This window comes from Halichoerus grypus, chromosome 4, assembly GCF_964656455.1.
Source record: "Halichoerus grypus chromosome 4, mHalGry1.hap1.1, whole genome shotgun sequence".
In the NCBI taxonomy this organism is placed as follows: domain Eukaryota; kingdom Metazoa; phylum Chordata; class Mammalia; order Carnivora; family Phocidae; genus Halichoerus; species Halichoerus grypus.
The window spans coordinates 16,276,132-16,292,254 of record NC_135715.1 but is presented as its reverse complement, the minus strand read 5'-3'; the positions used below and the strand labels follow the sequence as shown (position 1 = coordinate 16,292,254).

The window sequence follows — 16,123 nt, the reverse complement described above, 5'->3', positions numbered from 1 at the left end:
CAAATACATTTTTTTTTTTTTTTTTGGCTTTCTCAATAAAAATACTTCATAAGACTTCATGGAGCTGGTGTGATGAGAAAAATAATGTTCATCTCTTATGTGCCAAGATGGATTTTATTTTATTTTATTTTTTATTTTTTTTAAAGATTTTATTTATTTATTTGACAGAGAAAGACACAGCGACAGAGGGAACACAAGCAGGGGGAGTGGGAGAGGGAGAAGCAGGCTTCCCGCCGAGCAGGGAGCTTGATGTGGGGCTCGATCCCAGGACCCTGGGACCATGACCTGAGCTGAAGGCAGACACTTAACGACTGAGCCACCCAGACGCCCCCAAGATGGATTTTAAATGGATAATAACGATCATGGTCATTATTAGCAAGTGTTTTTATTCTTGAGAAAGTACTAAAAATAGCTGACAGTTATATAGTTTTACCACGTGCTGGACACTCTCATAATTACTTTTTGTATGTTGTATGATCTTCATAACGTCCTATGAGGAAAGTACTGTTAATATTGTCATTTTCCAGGTGAGGCACCAAGAGTAACTGACAATATGCCTACATTCTCAACTTCTAGTAAAACCAAGAGAATTCTGATTCCCACTAATTGTCATCGGTGTGTCTTTCCAATTATGGCATGATGTATGTCCAGGCCAGGTTAGTGGTTTCTGTGTCTCAGTACAAGATAACAAAGTTAACCTCATCAATTTCATATTACTAAATAAGTGAAAAAATATGCAATGATTGTTCTAAGAATTTTTAAAAGGAAGCAACATCTTTAAAATAATCAAATTAACATGCTCTAATTTTGCATAACCTCTGTGGAGAAGGTAGTCTCAGATTTATTTTTAACAGGAATTTGTTTGAAATGTTCTTCAGTGGCATTATTGAAATAAAAGTGCAAAACAGCCTAGCTAAATATTTTATTTTAAATATACAACTGATTCTGTTTCATTTCAAAAGCCTTATGTAATTACTAAATCTCAGTAAGGATAATTATGATTAAAAAATATTTCAGGAGCACCTGAGTGGCTCAGTCGCTTAAGCGTCTGCCTTCGGCTCAGGTCATGATCCCAGGGTCCTGGGATCAAGCCCCGCATCGGGCTCCCTGCTCAGTGGGGAGCCTGCTTCTCCCTCTCCCTCTCCCCCTGCTTGTGCACATGCTCACTCACTCTCTCTCTCTCTCTGTCAAATAAATTAAATAAATAAATAAATAATCTTTAAAAAAGAAATATTTCAGGGAAAATGGTTTTATATGATATTTAAAATACTAGTTCACAGAGTTTTCTTTTAATGAAGCACCATTTAGAGTTTTAAGAATTTTTTATAATTTAAATATACATGTAAAATTTTAACTTTCTTACTTTATAAAAGTTTATAAAACTTTTTCTAAATGAATAAAACTTTCATACTACATTGCAAAATATGTAATTATTTAAGAATCAAAATTAATGGGGCACCTGGGTGGCTCAGTCGTTAAGCATCTGCCTTCTGCTCAGGTCATGATACCAGGGTCCTGGGATCGAGCCCCGCATCGGGCTCCCTGCTCGGTGGGAAGCCTGCTTCTCCCTCTCCCTCTTCCCCTGCTGGTGTTCCCTCTCTCACTGTCTCTCTGTGTGTCAAATAAATAAAATCTTTAAAAAAAAAAAAAGGAATCAAAATTAATTATAAAAGTAATGACACACATGTATCATCAGTGCCATGTGCAGTGGTATAAAATTATCAATGTTCTTTTTTTTTTTTTTAAAGACTTTATTTATTTATTTGACAGAGACACAGTGAGAGACGGAACACAAGCAGGGAAGTGGGAGAGGGAGAAACAGGCTTCCCACGGAGCAGGGAGCCCAATGCGGGGCTCGATCCCAGGACCCTGGGATCACGACCTGAGCTGAAAGCAGATGCTTAACGACTGAGCCACCCAGGCACGCCTATCAGTGTTCTTTAAACTTGAATATTTTACCTTCCATGGTAATTTGCTAATGGTATCCTTAGAGGTGAGCAATACATTTTAGGAGCATCTTACCATGAAACTGCTCTTGGGTTTCCTTACTCATTTTCTCATCAGGAGGTAACTGTGGATTTGTCCACAGCCGAGGTGATTTTAAATAATGAGAAGACAGTGGACAGGAGAAAATACTTGAAGCCTTTAGTAAGGATTACACACTGCTCCTAGAGGAAGAGATTTTAGTCCTGGTCTTTTCTTTCATATGTATGTATTTCTTATTCTTGATTTATTTCCTTGATTAATATTCCTTGACTTTTATTTCTAACAAAATGTTTAACAGACACCTACATAACATTCAAAAAGCACCATATGTTCGACTCTTGATTTTGATTTCCATTAGGCGTTTATTTGAAATGGAAAGCTCTGAATAATCTTTTGGAATTCACACTCCAAGATCCCAATACTGGCAGTGATATGAAGTCATTGGTGGTGTTAGCATGGTCGGTCTTGATTTATCTTTTTAGCATATTAGGTATAATGTAGGCAAATTAGAATTATTGGCCAGTAGAGTTTTTGTCGCATACACTAAAATAATGTTATTCTCAACTTTCTCTGTTTCTACCTTGGAGCTGGCTTTGGGGGCCCACTTAATTTGACAATTTGGCACACTGAACCAGAACCTAGCTTGGAAAGACACGAAAACTACATTGGCAAATGATCTGCCAAGTGACCCGTGAACAAAAGCGAGATTGGGTTGCCCTTTGAAATAAACCTATTTGAATTTTATTATCTCTAGAGCACCTTGTGTCTCTAATCTTGTGAAAGGTTAGCATTCCATCCATCAGAGCAAGATTAGAGTGTTGGTTGGTGTCTGTTCTTGGTGATAACTGAAGGCAGCAGTTGGAGCTGAAGGAAGGAGATTCATTACCATCAGTAGTTCAAAAAGAAAGGGGAAAATGGGCATAAAGAGAGTCACGTTTACAACATAAGCCACATATTCCTAGGTCAGGGTATTTAAAACCAAACCAAACCAAACACAAAAGACCGCTGTGTTGGAGAAGCTTTGCAGAGCCCTTTAAGTCTGCAAAAAACAAAGCTGTTTTAAGACTACACTTTACAGAAATTATCAATGTCTAATATGTAGGTAGATGCCTTCTTGAAAACCATTGCTAATTGCTTTGGGGAAGATTTTATGATGTACATCAGAATAAAAATAAGAATGATATAATACCACTGTATAACATACAACAAACACATGTTATAAAACATCCAATAAAGTCTAAAATAATAAACTTGTGGTAGGAATAAAAATTTTTGAAGATTACTCAACTGAATATCTTCTTTTGAATACTTTAATGTATGACCTATTTAATTCAGGAGTTGAAATATAAATAATATGAAAGTTACTTGTAAGCTTAAAATATGCCAGTGAATCAAAATAAGCTTGTTCCTTATCTAGGATTAATTTGATTTTAACACTGTGAAGAATACGATGCACATATTCACCACTGCATAATTTTTTTTGTTTGTTTTCTTTTTTTTTTTCTTTTTTCTTTTTTTTAAAATTTATTTGAGAGAGAGAGAGAGAGAGAGCACAAGAGGCGGTAGGGTCAGAGGGAGAAGCAGACTCCCTGCTGAGCAAGGAGCCCGATGCGGGACTCGATCCAGGGACTCCAGGATCATGACCTGAGCCGAAGGCAGTCATTTAACCAACTGAGCCACCCAGGCGCCCTCACCACTGTATAATTTTGCAAAAGATACTGGCATTCAGTAATTGATACTTTATGATATCTTTAATAATGATTGTTTTTGTTTGTTGCATTTCAACTGATTGATGTTATGAAAGTAAAATAGCCATTAAATAGCATGAGATTAATGAATTCAATATTTTTTCTTTAAGAAGAACCTGGTAACTGACTGGCAAAGTAAAGCTAATCAATGTTAAGCAAATTTAGATCAATGTTAAATTAATCCATTTGCATTTATACCCTACACAATACTGTGGTATGTCTTATTATAAACCTATACTGGGCTATCTATTATTTATTTTCTCACCGAAGTGTATAATTACCCTTGAATTAAACATCTGTGATGCCAAGTGAGGCTGATGTTCATTACCTCTTGACAAATTTAAGGAATAAAATGATTCCTAACACATGATTGGGGAGGCAGTGCACCTCTAAGGGTTATCCAACAAGCTCAAGCATTCGGTAAATGACAGAGGTGGTTAGATGGTATCATAACTTCCTTTACTATTTTGGTTGTCAAATGTTTATAAAAACATTCTTATAATTACACAATTTATCATCCTATGCTAATAATTATCAAACCCCACCAAAAACTCTGTAGAGAAAACAGTGACTTAAAATTCATAATCATTAAAAGGACAATTTGGTGTTCTTTTTTCTTGAGTATGGGCTGACATCTCTGATAATGAACAATGGAATTTTATTGGCTACTGATTACATCAGTTTGAGAAATCCTTTCTCTGTCTAGAAAGAAATATAAATTATCTATATTTTTAAGGGTTCATTTGAATACCAAAAAATATTCTTATTATCAGTGAATAATTACTAACCTTACTGGAACCATTATGTTACAACCAGCATGCTGTGTCTGAGAGACTACTCCTCTCTCTCTCTCTCTCTCTCTTTTAATTAAGTCCTTCTTACTAATCAGCATGCATTCACTAAATCTAGAGTCAAGAGACTCAAATTCTATCCCTGCTAATTTGCTGATAAATTTGGTGATTTTTAAGTAAATTTCTTGTTTGTTTTCTGCCCTCTCCAGCATTTTTTTTTTGTCTTAATTCTTGGACTTCCCTTTGTAGATTTATTAGATAAACTAGTTTCATTTTATATTCTTATTATTTTTTTGGTCTATATTTTTAAATAGGTATTTCCCCCCATCAACAAGCAGCATTTTTCTGTTTAAAAGTTCTTTTTATGTTAAAATAATACATATTATTTTTTTGTTTTTTAATTATGAATGTAATTTATAGTCATTGTAGAAACTTTAGAATAAAGTAAGCAGTGTAGAGAAGAGAATGCAGATAAATCATAACGTTTTACCCATTATAAGCCATTTTTATTTTTTATTTATTTTTTTTTTTTTAAAGATTTTTTTATTTATTTGAGAGAAAGAGGACGAAAGCAAGGTGAGGAGCAGAGGGAGAAGCAGATGCCCCACAGAGCAGGGAGCCTGATGCGGGGCTGGATCCCAGGACTCCAGGATCATGACCTGAACCGAAGGCAGCCACTCAACTGACTGAGCCACCCAGGCGCCCCTATAAGCCATTTTTATATGGGTGTTCTTATTTTTATCAATGTGTATATACCTTTTTTTTTTTTTTTTTACAAAATTGGGATTGTACTGCATATATATTTTGGGATCATTTTCTTTTTTTTTCATTTTCATTTTTTTTTTAAGATTTTATTTATTTATTTGAGAGAGAGAGTGAATGAGAGAGAGAGAGCACAACCAGTGGGGAGGGGCAGAGGGAGAGGGAGAAGCAGCCTCCCCTCTGAGCAGGGAGCCCGTTGGGGGACTCGATCCCAGGACCCTGGGATCATGACCTGAGCCAAAGGCAGACGCTTAACCGACTGAGCCACCCAGGCATCCCTATTTTCGGATCATTTTCTATCTCAGCATTTTCTGTCATCATGTCTTAACTGAAAGTAGATTTACTATAAATCTGGTGATATTTATGTTTTAAGACTCTTCACTTAAATATACCTTTTCAAGATCCTATACCTAATTTTGTATTTGTAATTTTGTATTATATCTGTTAAAGAGGGTCCTCTAAATTATATAAACTTCACTCCTCATAGAATCTATAGGTACTGCTCCTCAAGTCAGACTGCCTAGGTTTGTAGTCCCAGCTCCATCGCCTGTTGGCTCTGTACCTTGGAAGCTACTTAACTTTTTTGACCTCTGTTTCCCCAAATGCAGAAGTCAGATGATAATAATCACTATCTCATAGGGCTGCTGATAAGATTAAATTAGTTAACATATGAGAAGTCCTTGGAATAGTAGCTAACTCATACTTAGTGCTTGGGAAGTGTTAGCTTTTAAATAATTTAAAAACATAATTTTATATATAATGTAATATTTTACAGTGTGAGTATATCCTTCCTTAAGGATTTTTAAGTTGTTTCCCTTTTCTGCTAATGTAAATAATAAGAGGAATATTTTTGCACATAAATCTTTAACCTTATCTTCATAATTGAACTATTTCCTTTTATTAGTGTTCTTTTCTACTGTGGCATCCTGCATTTCACTGTTTCTTAAAAAAAATAAATAAATTGGGGCTCCTGGGTGGCTCAGTCGGTTAAGCATCTGACTATTGATTTCGGCTCAGGTCATAATCTCACGGTCTTGGGATCAAGCCCAGCTCTGGGCTCCACACTGGGCATGGAACCTACTTAACATTCTCTCTCTCCCTCTCCGCCCCCCTTGCTCGGGTATGCACGTGCTCCCTCTCTCTCAAAGTAAGTAAATAAATAAATAAATAAATACTTAAGTAATAAATATCACAGTAGTTAAGATTCTTCTTGTACAAAATATAAAGACGACTCGAAAAGCAAAGGTAACATATAGCAGAATATATTAATACATTATTATTCAATTTATTTTTTAAAAACTCATACTTGGTACTGACTTTTGCTTTCATTTTAATTTAGACATCACTTGAGCATACATAGTAAACTTGTTATTCCAGGACTTTTTGTATCTTTTCAGCATTGCAGGTTTTTCATGGACCCAAAAGGATGTAACTTAACAATTCAACATTAAATTTGGCTATAATACTTTCATTACAAATTTTATATTTAATTGTGCTTTCACAACTCAGAGTTTCCCAGTACACTTCATGTCTTCCTTCTGTGTTATGTACTTAAATCTGCATTATGTACTTAAACCCTAGTTAGTCTGGTAGGCTTTCCCTTTCCCTTCGGCTTTAATTAGCTCGGGTGTTACCAGACTCTATTCCTTTCTCTTCCCAGGCTGCACCCTTCCTTGCTCATCATGGGATAAGCTCATTGTCCTGTTATCAAAGAAGAGGGTGCCTAGGGAGTGAGTCTTAGGCGCTGGAAAAGGAAAAAGAGATACAGGGAAAAGGCGAAAAGACTAGCACACTCTTATCCCCCAAGACCACGGCCAGTGCACCTCACTTACTTTCCACATTTTGACCGATGGTGTGCTTTCTTCCGGAGACCAGAACATGGGTCTGAGAAAAGAGAAAAGGGAGCATAGTGAAGGAAGGGAAGAGGAAGAGAATCGGGGCTGATGTATGATATAACTCCTCCCTCCATCATCATTCCTCCTTCCCTGTTCATATATCCACCGCCAGGCACTGACTAAAATGAAAGTATTGGAGAATAGAAAAATGCTGCACATTGAGATCATGTGGGGAGCTTGAAGATATACTGATACCTGGATCCCACTCCCGAGATTATCATTTCATTAGTCTGGAAAGCAACCTGGCCACCAGGATTCTTTTAAGTGAATTTAATGGGCAACCAAGGGTGAGAACCACCTAATTCTCTGAAAAAGAGAAGTCAATTTCATTTGACTGTTCTTCCTTACTCTCCTTAAGCACCTGCACAATCTCTTGTTGCAATAACGCCAGGTCCTTATCACTGACTTTTCACCTACATACTAGCTTTGGCCCCACTTCCCAGAGTCCACCCCTGGTTATTTGGTATTGGCAGATTTTTTTCCACCCCCGGCACAAGTAGGCGGGTGAAGAAATAAGGGGAGCTGGACAAAGAACTGGATTTGTGAATGGAAAAGTAGACGATCCAAATTTGGAAACCTAAAAAAACAAACAAAACAACAAACACTTGCTTTTTTTCAGTTAAGGCAAATAAAAAGTTGGAAGTGATTTTAAAATCTATAATTTTGGTTCCTAATGGGTTAAACACACTGTGCATCATGTCATCTCTGAAAGAAAAATGGGTTGTGGGCAAGGCCTAAAGGCGTTATCTGTAGGCCAAGACAAAGGAGCTGTGCAATAAGGAAAGTGAACTCGGAAGCATCTCAGCTTTTAATTTCATGCGCATTGCTTAGGGTGAGATGGAAACATCCTCTGCAGGCTCAAAACAGTTGTTTGCTTTTGGCAGCAACTGTCAGCAGATGTCAAATTTAATTCATGATTTCTAGAATTAATAGTTTATCTATACCACCTTATGAACATAAATGGCCTAATCAGTCTTTCGCACTTTAAACGGTATCTTCTGGAGAAATAACCTACCAAGAAATAAAACATTTATCAATCTAATGTGTAAAGGATCACTAAGTATAGGGAAAAAAAAGTTTAACCTTGGGAAATGTGCTTTCAAGCCAACAATTTCTATAAATGGCCTTATTGCTTCAAATCTCTCTATATCAACCAATTACATAGGGGCTGCATTCCAGGGAACTTTCCTTTTGAAACTGAATTACACCCCTGAATCTGAAAAGTCTCCTGGAATTTATTCTCTTCAGGTGACTTAATTTAGTAGTATTAAATGGAAGGACTTTGCGAGGTATTGATTATTTTTAACAAACAGTCATGATGACCTTTCATTAAAATTTTCTTCATGGAAAAGTCTAGTTGATTAGATCAGATGCATTGGAAAAATATAAAGTGGTGATGTCCAATTGACCTAAATAATGCATTTTAAAGGCATTATTATATCCTTGGTTTTCTTGATTGATTGGCTAGAAGTATTTCCCTAGACCCCTTATGTTTTCACTTATTTAAGATCTAATTTATAAGAGTTTCCAAAACACAGTGGGAGTAATATAATAAAAATAACCTTTGGATTAACATAGTGAGCAATTTTTGAATTATGTATTATAATATTTTTGATAGCAGATATATTTATTATTTTCTAAAAATAATTTTTCTAGATTTATGGTAAGCATTGTATTTTGTTATAGGGCCTTGTAAAATGTTAAAAGATAGTTTAAATTTCTATTTTTATTACTTACCATAAAGAGAGTGTTAAAATGGAAAATTATAAAATTATCTTTATAATTTTATTGGTGTTATATTTTTTTTTCTTTTTCTTTTTCATTTTATACTGTCTATTTTATATGCTGGGTTTACTGTGGGATTTTCTCCTCATGAAAATGTCCAGGGGCTCCTTAAACCACAACAGTAGAAAAATTTAGGGGTGTCTACTCTAAAATCACTGAAGTCACCTAAATCCTCTAAATCATTAAAGCGATTTAAGAATTTACTTTTGGATTTTAGTTACCTTGCAAGGGAATATAAAGAGATGAATGGGCTGCAGGGTTGGTCAAAGCAAATTTTAATACATAAGAACACTACGTCTGAAACTAGTGATGTCCTATATGTTGGCTAATTGAATTTAAATAAAAAAATAATGGAGAAAAGGAACTTTTATTCCACTACTTAGAGATAACAGACTAATAAATTGTCTCCCTACCTACAAGAAATTAAAGGCATAATACATTTTGTTGAATTAATTTATCTCCAAACATTTCACTTACAATTCTGACCCTTTATGCCAGGGATTGGCAAAATTTTTCTGTAAAGGCATGGATATTAAATATTTGGGGTATTTTGAACCACATAAAGTCTCTGTTGGTAATTCCTCTCTGTTAACATTGGCATTTTATTGTATTTTATTCAAACAGTTAAATGTATAGGTGAATGAATGTGTTCATGGATGTGTATACTTGCTAATGTACACATATGATAAAATAATATATGCAATATATGTGTGCATATATCAGAAATGAGACACATATTTAATCAAATAATTTTAGCCTCCTTTTGTGTGCCACTGTTCTATGCACGATAGCTGTAATCCCAGGATCTGTGAGTGGTTTTCTTCTACTAGAAGCTACCCCTTTGAAGAAGATAGACCAACCTGAGGGATATGAGGACGCCTTCCAGTCTCAGTTATCTACGTGAACTAATTAGTATTAGTGGAAAAAGTAATCACACATGAAAATTATTTGTAATAAATAATTTAGATTTGACTTGAGAATGCATTTTGCAATTTTTATTTATATATGGTTTTACTCAGTATCCTCAGAATTAATTTGAATTAATCATTCAAATCACAGTGTGAAAGTTTGCCTTACAAAAAAACTACAAAGCCACCCCACTTTCTTGTTCTTTCTTAGAATTCATCCTTTCTCCTAAGGTTTGGAGCTCTGGGTGGCATGCTAGTTGAATGGTCTAGGGCAACTTGCTTATTTCTGAGTCTCAGTTTCCTCGTCTGCAAACTAGGTATACTAATATCTGATTTGCATAAAGTATGCATAAATCCATTAACACCATGCCTTACGTAGTGTGTGATGCTCATTATGTATCAGGCAACTGTTTCAGCTCTATCTCTAGCTAGGTCTGAAATTACCATGATGGTAATTTGATCGTTTCAAATCCATTTGTCCTCTTCATTTAAGGTTTGGCGTTTCCGTAGTGTAGTGGTTATCACGTTCGCCTGACATTTAAGGTTTGGCATTTTGACTTTCCTCCAAAATTGTAACAGAAGCAAATGGAAATAATGAAGATATTATGTTACCATATTGATTGCATTTTAAAACAGTTTGTGATGGGGGTGGGGAGCTCTTACTTATCTGACAGAAATTTGGTTAAATAATCCCTCAAACAGAAAAGATATAGATTACTGTTATTAGAATCACTTTGAAATTATATAGCTTATTGATTCCTGGGATGAATTGACTGAGTAAATCATATTGCTTATTATAATATAATAAATTTAATCTATAGAAACATACATATACACACACAGCAAGAGAAAGTATGAATTAAGAGATAAAGAAGTCATAAATAATAAAAGAATTTTTGCTTACAGAAACATTGTCTCATAATAGGCTCTCTTTTTGAACCATTTGTTATTTTGAAAATTTGATATAATTTCAACCTCATAATTTTTAAAAATGTATACTGAGGGTTTCCGTTTCTTACAGAAAAACACAACCGATATTTAGGAAAAACTGCTAAGACAATATAATAGAATATCTATTATAGATTCAAAAGCGGCTTGGGAGTTCATTCAAACATAGCATGCAGGGCATTGCTTAGGTGAAGGATGCAAGAAAACTTGAATGCAGTCAGTGTGGTGAGATCACAAGCTATGAGGTCAAGGTCCAGCAGGGCTAGCAGCAGGAGAGGCAGTAATGAAGCCAAGCAAAGCATGGCTCGGGACAGAGAGAGCTGTGTCAGAGAGGAAGTGAGGGTCTGGTAAGGCAGTCTTGATAATGAACATATTTTTGGACAGGGGCTGTGAGGCCTCTGGGTAGAGATGCACAGGAACTTGGAGCATGGGAAAATATGAATGTTTGTGTCTGTTTTACTGTACAAGAGTTTGGAGGATGTCAGGATGCCGTATCAGTTATGTCCTGCTCTACAATGGCCTGTAACATCTCTCTGCCTCTAAGGTGGGCCCATGAAGTTGTATCGTTATCTAAGAAGAGCCCAGACCAAATAGAATCAAGGTGCATTTCACTGGACGCTCATGTTCCTCCATCTATTTATTCACTCACTAGTCACCGCTTTCTAAACCCCTGCCATATAATGGGCACCAGACATGGAATTGGTAATATTGGCCACCAACAATCTAACCCACGAGTATAATGTGTATTTCAGCTGCTTTCACTGAGAGCACAGATCCTCGAATTTATCTCGAAAATAAATTGTGGGGCTGTCTCTATAAATGTTCTGGTCTTTTCTCTGAATGTTTTGATATCCTATTTTTAGACCTCTGAAATTTATCAGTAGGAAGGTAACTCTCCAGGGGTGGATTAAGAGTGATTTTTGTCTCCCCAAGGGACGTTTGGTAATATCTGGAGACGTGTTTGGTTGTCAGTACTGGGGGAAGGATGTGCTGTTGGCAGTGAGTACATAGAGGTCAACAGTGCTGAGGTCGAGACCCCCCGATATAGAGGACCACATCCAACTGTCCTTGCCATGGAAGCTACAGCATGCCAAAGGTGACACTTCATGTGGCAAGCACTCTCTGAGCAACCCCGGTGCTTACCTCTTCTCATAGGGTCTCACCTCCAGAGAGTGGGAAGAGATATGCCATTCAGGGACCATGTATTCTCACCCTCAAAGTCTAACACAGAAGAGAGTAAATGGCGCTATGGTTCTTCTTCCATGAATGCTCCTCATTAACTAGCATTTTCCTGGTGGTCCTGTCCGGTTATTATGTGAGCAAGGAGACTTTTGAAAGGAGAAATCATCTCATAAGATGTGCCTGAACACTGACAGGTGTATGCAGAATGAGGAACGACACCCCTATTGACTTGTCCTTGAAAAAGGCATGGGGCGGGACAGGAGGGGGCAGGGTCGTAGCTTTATTGTATCTGTGAATCATAACCCTTACCGGACATCAGCTTTCCCAACCATTTTACCCTCCAGGACAGCTCCTCTGGGTCTTTCCTTAACCAGACCTTGGACACTGGGCTGACTGAACCGATCTAACATGCTTTTGTGGAGGGCAGGGTAGAAAAGAAGAGATTAGGAGAGAAATACAGTCAACATGAATATGTGGATTTAATGGAGCAAACTTAGGATACCCGCTTCCCATGGCAGGACAGGAGCTATCGGTTACCAAGTATAGAAATATAATCTCCACTGACTGGAGACCAAAGCTTCTACAGTCATTGGGTTTTGTGATCACACGAATTTACACCACCATCTTGAAGCACTCATTTCAAACAAGCTTTCAATGAGAAGTGTTTTGGAAAGCAGGAGAGTAGGAAAATGCTACAATTTCTAGGTAAATGCCGTACAGCACTTAATCCTATCTCCACGCACAGTCTCCCTGTGGTGGCATTAACAAGACATCTCCAGATTGATTGGGCAAAACTATTGCCGTTTCTGTGGACTGCAGATTCCTCAAGAGCCTCTTGTCTGCCTTTCCCCTCTTGCTGGCACCTCCCTTCCGCCCTGTGTGCACCTTACATTTTGATCCATTCATTTGGCGGCTTCATTTGAAGCCTTTCTCGGATATCCTCAGGGCAACTTTTGGCTCCTCGGAGTTGATTTTTGCCCCTTGAGAGGCTTCTCCAAGCCATCAGGCAGCGTGCAGACTTCTTTTTTGCCTTTGGAACAGTGGTGGTTTTATCTACAAGATTGTTCCCCCACTTGAAGCAATCTGCCCCGCAGCTAACAGCTGTCTGCGTCCAGATCTCCCCTCTAGATGAATAAAATCCTTCCAGAGGCTAATGCTGGCTGGAAAAAGTGCTTCTGTGAATCTAAGAAGCATAACAGAGCCCTAAGCAACAACCTTTGATGTACATTTTGTGAATGGGGAAGAGAAAAAAATCAAAAACATTTTTTCTACCAAACTGTTTCTTCAGATGAAAATTTTTGTTGACTTGGGTGCCTGGGTGGCTCAGTTGGTTAAGCGACTGCCTTCGGCTCAGGTCATGATCCTGGAGTCCCAGGATCGAGTCCCGCATCGGGCTCCCTGCTCAGCAGGGAGTCTGCTTCTCCCTCTGACCCTCCCCCCTCTCATGCGCGCTCTCTCTCTCTCTCTCCTTCTCTCTCAAATAAATAAATAAAATCTTTAAAAAAAAAAAAAGAAAGAAAATTTTTGTTGACTCAAGGCTTTACCCAGTGTGAGGTTTGTCCTCGCTGATTAAACGAAGCCTGGATCGAGATCGTTTTTTCCCTACACTGCTCTTCAATTTCGTTCTCTGTGCTGTGTGGGCATAATACTTCATCAGCAAAGTGGGTCCAATAACTGTCTTCCAAATCTCTATCTTGTTTGGTTTGCTGAGAAACAATTTTCATCCAAGCATAAAATACTTTGTTCAAAGAGTCAACCTTCAAAAGGTGGAATTCTAAGTCTGTGAGCAGACTAAAAATGAAATGAGGGTACTTATTTTTGGAGGACATTAGTTTTGCCTCAGTACCTTGGATCCCCATCTTTCATAACATCTAAGATCAATGTACCTTAAGGTAGCAACATTTGTCATAATTGCCTGATACATTAGCATCTTTCAATACCAAATATTAACTTTGACTGTGAGATCACTAAACCATATAATGATTTTGAACAAGGAATAATAACTTGACTTTTGAGGGCCAGTGAAGCTAATAGCAAACTTTGGAGACAATGATATACCCTTAGACAGAATTTAAGCTTAGAATCTAATGAAAAGTTTCTTGAGCCCTATTTATTGAAAGATGAGAACTTGGTTTCATTATTCAGTTCTGAATACTAATTTAGGCATACAAAAGCAAACCACAAGGCACAATAAGTGAGCAGTTTGTTTTTAACCATTCAGCCTCAAAGCAGGCGTAAGTCTAATATTTCATGTTCCCTGTATCAGGAGGGGAAGAGCCTAAGGAATGTTACTTTCAGTAAAAGCAAAAAATAAAAAATAAAAATTTCATCCTCATAGAGAAGCATTTATACCCCCAGTCTTTGCAGAGCAATGAGAGTGAGAAGATTTTTTTTTTACTTTTTTTTAAGCTCTTTGAAAATCCAGACCACGCTATTGATTACTAACTATTCATTGCTGAAGGCAGTACTCTGTATTCAATAAATTAAGCTTTAATTCCTGAGTCCAACAAAATAATTGACCTCAAAAAGAAGATAAATGAATGGGCTGTCCTGAGCTCATGATTAGAATCCACTTTCCAGTCTCATTATATTAGTATTTCTCAATTCAGTGATTTTTCCATTCTTTGTTAGTTTCGTTCACAACCTATAATACCTTTCACCCTGCTCCTCTATCAACGAGGCCAAGCTATTTCCATTCTTGGTTTCAAGAATGAAAGATTTTAATATGGCATTTTTATACTTTAGTATTAATATTGATCATTTACTATCATTTCCATTTTAGGACAGACTAGGTAACTAATATTTCTGAAAAATTCTGAAATGTTCTTGATTGTATAAAATCCTATATAACATAGACATAGAGCATACAGAAATATTTTGATTAATGGATCCTTTGAAAACTTTGAAAAATTTACTCTATTTGCATCAATGCCGATTTTCCTTACTGAACCCTTGAAGATTAGGGAGGTTTAATAACATTTATCCTGATTTTACATTTGAGAAAATTTAAGATAAGAAATATTTGGTCGCTTGTACAAGATCACACAGGGTTTATAAACCATGACTTAGGAAATCCCTCACTTTTTGCTGCCACTATAGCAATAGAATTTCTATATTTAGGAAATATTTATATTTCCTAAATATAAATATTTATATTTCATAGTAAAAAGGTAAACATGTGAATAGAGTCCTTTTTGAGGTTTGATGCTTTGGTTTGTTTCATTTAAAAACAACTATAAAATAATCCTTATTATTACAGGCACCATCTAATGATAGCAACAGTGGTTCAATGTTTTATTATTCAGAATTGAAGTGGCTAAATCAAGGTCTTCTGATAAAGCAGAAATGAGGTGTGGCTTCCAAGGAATCTGTAGAGAGATTCATGTCTTCTTTCTTTCTGTGTCTCAGGAGCAAACCCCCCAGAGTTCCAGAAAAAAAGATATTATTTGTTTGTTTGCTTGTTTTTGTTTGTATTCCTACTGGGATTCCTTGAGGTGTCCTGGACTTGCTTTGTCCTTGCATTAGCTGAGAGGGGACATGGTATCAGAGAGCAAAGAGAATTATGAGAGGTAAAAAAGGATCCCTCTGATGTTGGGAACTTGGATTTATAAACTCGGACGCAATATCTCTTCTTAGCATTTTCTCTACCCCAAATTACATTCTCAGAATGGGATAACACTTGAGTTTACTCTCCTGAGGCTCATTTGTGCAAATGGATAGGTGTCCTTACATACATGAAGTATGTCTTGAAGTGTGTCCTCATATGAGGCCCAAAGAGGCTAACAGTACCCAGTGACATTAATTTCTAATTTCTTGCATCCTATAAGTGAGTCCACTAATATTCAAGTTCTGCGGCAGGATAGCAGAGTTCTTGGTGTACTCTTTTTCAGTTAGAACTTCTTAGGCAGAAGGCCCTATATTTTATTCAAATTCTATAAAATGATAGTTTATATTTATAATGATAATGCAAAGTACTTCATAACTTTCTGATTCATTATGGCAATCTAAATTATGTTCATTAGAGTTTTGGTATTAAGTGAATTTAATTGCATTATGAATCTCTTAACACTGATAACTGATTGCTATATATAGCAACTACAAAGAGTCCAAAATATTAC

General features: G+C 36.6%; 1 protein-coding gene across 2 annotated transcripts in view; it reads left to right on the top strand.

The window, feature by feature from the left end:
• The window catches only part of GPC6 (glypican 6), a 1,066,736-nt gene that overhangs the window by 526,051 nt on the left and 524,562 nt on the right, over nt 1-16,123 (top strand). The gene's annotated exons all lie outside the window — the stretch shown is intronic.